A 5,018-nucleotide genomic window follows, 5' to 3' on the forward strand; every position below is an offset into this window, starting at 1 on the left:
CCCAGGGTCCTGGGATAGAGCCCCACATCAGGCTCTCTGCTCTGTGGGGAGCCTGCTTCCTCCTCTCTCTCTGCCTGCCTCTCTGCCTACTTGTGATCTTTCTCTCTGTCAAATAAATAAATAAAATCTTTAAAAAAAAAAAACCTCAAAAATGGAAAACTAACAACCCAATTGAACAATGGACAAAAGATGTGAATAGACACTTCACCAAAGAAAATATGCAGGAGAAAATTAGCATATGAAAAGAGGGCCCACATGATACATTTTAGGGAATTGCAAATTAAAACAACAAGATAACATTGCACATCTATTAGAACAGCAAAACACTTTGTGTTTTTTAAGAACACGTAAGAACACTGACAACACCAAAAGCTGGAGAACTTCTGGAGAAACAGGAGCTCTCATTCACTGCTGGTGGAATACAAAATGGTACGGTCACTTTGGAAAACAGTTTGTAGTTTCTTACAGAGCTAAACATACTCTTACCATATGATCCTATGCTCTATCATGCCCTATCATATTTATCCAAAGATCCTGAAAACTTATGTTCACACCAAAACCTTCATCAGGATGTTTATAGCAGCTTTATTTATAATTTTCAAAACTTAGAAGCAACCAAGAAAGACATCCTTCAGTGAGTGAATGGATAAACAAACTGTGGCACATCCAGACAATAAAGTTATTAGTTAACACTAAAGAGAAATGAGCTATCAAGGCATGAAAAGATATGGAGGAACCTTAACTGTGTATTACTAAGGGAACAAAGCCAATCTGGAAAGACTACAGACTATGTGATTCCAATATATATGACATTCTCGAAAAGGCAAAACTTATAAACAGTAAAAAGTTCAATGTTTGCCAGGCATTAATGGGGAAGGAGAAATGAATCACAGGGAATTTGTAGGGTATTGAAACTTTCTGTATAATGCTATAATGGTGAATAAATGCCATTATATATTTGCTAAAATCCATAGGATGTACAAGATGTACAATATCATTAATGAACTCCAGTATGAACTATGAACTGTAGGTGATTATGATGTGTCTGTATGGGCTTCTCAGTTATAACAAATGTACCACTTGGTGTGGGGTATTGACAGTGAGAAAGACTGTGTATTTGCAAGGATAGGGAGTGTATAGGAACCCCTGTAACTTTCTGCTCAATTTTGCTGTGAACCTAAAATTGTTCATAAAAATAAAAACAAAAAACAAAAAACTCTTCTGCTTTTTAAAGATGGAATCAAAAAAATATGAAATGCTGAAGGATAAACCAACCTACCAAAACGTGGAAAAGACTGGCATCCTTAAAACTACAAAACATCGTGGAGAGGAATTGAAGATCTAAGTAAACACAGAGCTATACCACGTAATAAGGTGGAACATTCAATATTGTTAATATTTCATTTCTCCCAAATTGATGTATAGCCTATCACAATCAAAAAGAAATCTCAGCATGAGTTTTTGTAGCTCCTGAAAGAGTGCTTCCAGAATTTATATGAAAATGCAAAGGACCTAGAAATAGCCAAAATAACTTCTAAAAAGGCCAAATTGGACCATTAACATGATCTGATATCAAGACCTATTATAAGACTACAGTCATCAAGGTGATGTGATAATGACATACACACAAAGTAATGAAAGGAACTGATTGTAAAATCCAGAAATAGATCCACATGTATGTGGACAACTGAGTTTCAACAGATGGGCAAAGGCAATTAAGCGGAGTGTAGGAGTTCTGACAACAGTGACTGCATTCTTGGCCCTCTGTCTTGGAGAGGCTATTGAACCATTGGATGGCTTCTCCTGGGGCTACATGTTCCAGGCCCCTTGGAGAATTAATGTGTACACCTTAGAAATGCTCACCAAGTCGGGAATATAGAGCGGCTTGCTTTGGCCTCCCCTGAATCTGTTAGAGACAACATAGTCTTTCCTCTTCCTAATGCACAGGTGGCACCATGTGATCTAATCAAATGCTAGCTGTCAACTAAGAGCACGCAAACCCTTTGAAGTGCATGGGAACCCTCTGATGTCACTACAGTGCCCTCCTGGCATCCTCTTACTCTATAAAATCTGTAGACTACAATTGGAACTTTGCAGAGCATAGCTGCACAGCTCCGGATTGACGTCCACCCAATCTTCCCCATCAGTGAGTGTCTCTGAATGAAACTCTGTGTAAACTGTATGGAGTTGCCTGTTTTTGCTTTTTCTACCTCAAAATGCCTTCTCAGTCTGGGGGATACTTTACAGTCCCTCTCCTCTTGCACCTTCTACCAGCTGGTGAGCCGGGCAAGAGATGGAAAAAGAAAGAAGCATGGGTAAAGGGGTCATGAGGGCAAAGCCCACATTCTGTGGGGGAATCCTGAGCTGCCCAGCACCCTCCCCAAGCCCAGCTCTGTACATGACAACACTCCACAGAAAAGGAATTATGAGTAAAGAGGTGGTGCTTTGAGAGCTATCTCCTGTCTCCCCGCTTGTAACAAGTGATAAAAAAAGTTCTTTGCTTTCAATACTCCTTTGGGTTATGTTGAATTTGATGTACCCCAAACGATGAACCCTTTACATTAGGTTATAAATCTTGCCCAGCTAGGTGGGGATGTCGGTGGTGTGTGTGCCTGGGTGGTCTGGGAGCAGGAGCAAAGCAGCGGGCGGCAGCAGCACACATGGGGCTCACTTACTCTGGACAACTGGTCACCTTGAGTTTTCCGTGAGCACCATCCCACTTGAGTCCCTGGTGACTGAACTCACCCATCCCATGGCCAGAGAGGTGAAGTGGACACCTAAACATCCTTTGTTCAGCACCTGAAGGGATTGGCAGATAAGTGAGCCTTGACTCCGCCACAACAAAATCTCCATTTTGTTAATTGCAAAGACTAAAGGAATGTCGGGGGATGGCGGGGATATTTTAAAAGAAAGATCCCTTTGGTAAATGCCCTAGGGGATTAAATGCCTGTTCAAGTTGAGCCTTGAAATCCCTGGGTGAAGGATGTCAGAAGAAAGATTTTCAAAGGATTATGCTATGGATGGTTTTACCTCTCAAATGTCCTACATGAGGATCCTTTAAAATACCTAATTACTGTATTTGCAGACCCAATTTGAGAAAGCTGGCTATTGAACTAAACAATCAGAGTGGAATGCATATTTTGATTGGTATTTCTGAAGTTTCTAAAAACACTGACAGGATACTATCCTTGCAGGAAACTAACAAAATGTACCCAGAGAGGAAGAAGCAAATTGAGGAAAATGGAATCAGATGAGATCAACCCATAATGTCACTTCACCTGCAGCCCAGTTCTTTGAAGTTTTGAAAGCAGCTTTCCTTATCTTACAAAACTTTACAAAGCTAGAAATGCAACTCTAGAGGCAATCCAAAGGTCACCTATTCCTTTACTGATCCCAAATCTTCCCCTATTTATCTTGAAGGCTTGTAAATTATGGACTTCAGGAAACCAAAGTCATTTTTGGGAAAAGTTGTGTTCTTTCTCCACCTCTTCCAAGTTACACAACTTGTCCTGTCCTTGAAATGTAAACCTAGCCTACAATCACCTAACACTTAAGGGGAAAAAAAGGTGGAGTAGAGGCGGGAAGAAGACTTTTTAAAATACAAACTGCTAAGATGGCTCTTAGTAACCTCAAGACTAATTTCAGGGACAAATACAAATCTTGAAGTTTTTCTCCATAAATATCAGTACCTATCGGGTCTTTACATCTGTCTCTGTGTGTGTCCACCTACGTGATTGTAAATGTGAAATACTTTTTGACTTCCAAATCATATTGCTCAAATTATTTTGTAAAAGAGCTCTATTTAATTGGTTTAAAGGCAAGTGCTTGCACGAATTGGGCATTCTAAAGCTCAGAAAGAAGGAAAGCAACCCAGATGTGTTTCCAAGTTCATGTGATCTGGAAAAATACTTAGTATTAAAGCTAATTTAAGGTTGTTGTTTTAAAAAATATGTGTTCAGAGTTATCAACATTAAAATTATTTTTTTAAATGTTTCTGGAAGTTACAAAATACATATTCATAAACTTGCCAATCCAAAGAATTCTGGTGTAACAGACAGGTCACAATTGCCTACTACTCAGTTTTCACTGGAAAGTTTCTAAGCATTAAGAATTCTAATAAATGTAATTAAGACTACTAGAAATAAGTGAAACCATATGATAATTGACTCTCTCTGCTTGACTTATTTCACTCAGCATAATCTCTTCCAGTCCCGTCCATGATGCTACAAAAGTTGGGTATTCATCCTTTCTGAAGGAGAAGGGAGTTGAGGGAAATTGGAAGGGGAGGTGAAGCATGAGAGACTATGGACTCTGAAAAACAATCTGAGGGTTTTGAAGGGGTGAGGGGTGAGAGGTTGGAAGAACCAGGTGGTGGGTATTAAGAGGGCACAGATTGCATGGAGCACTGCGTGTGGTGCAAAAACAATGAATACGTTTTGCTGAAAAGAAATAAAAAATTAAAAAAAAAAAAGACTACTAGAAATAAGAAGGGAGACAACTGGATGCAAGCAAAGTAAGGCATGTGGGATGCTGACTCTTGATCTCAGCTCAAGTCTTAATATCAGGGTCATGAGTTCAGACCCTATGTTGGGTTCCATGTTGGGCCTGGTACCTACTTTAAAAAAAAGAAGAAGAAGAAGAAGATGAAGAAGTAAGGTATGTGTTGTTAGTAAAAAAAGGTATGAAAAGGGGAAATACATTTTTGTTGAGGGAAAAGAAAGTAAGTTTTTCCTAAAATGAGACTGGATGTTTAGAGGGAAATCTTAGGACAAAATCTAAATAAAAAAGAAAGTTGTAGGAAGTTTGTGAAATAGGAATCTTTGAAAAAGAAGTTTGTGCATGGTCAGGACAAAGACTGGAATGAAAGATATTTAAAAGTATGGGTAAGAGATTAGAATTTGTTTTTTCTCTGTTAAGATAAAGTTCTTGCAGATTATTGGTCTACTCTTGATAAGAAATTGTAAATAAACATTTTTTTCTCTTTGCCCAGAAAAAACAAAACAGTTTCTATATTTTAA

The sequence above is a fragment of the Mustela nigripes genome, chromosome 10 (assembly GCF_022355385.1).
Source record: "Mustela nigripes isolate SB6536 chromosome 10, MUSNIG.SB6536, whole genome shotgun sequence".
Lineage (NCBI taxonomy): Eukaryota > Metazoa > Chordata > Mammalia > Carnivora > Mustelidae > Mustela > Mustela nigripes.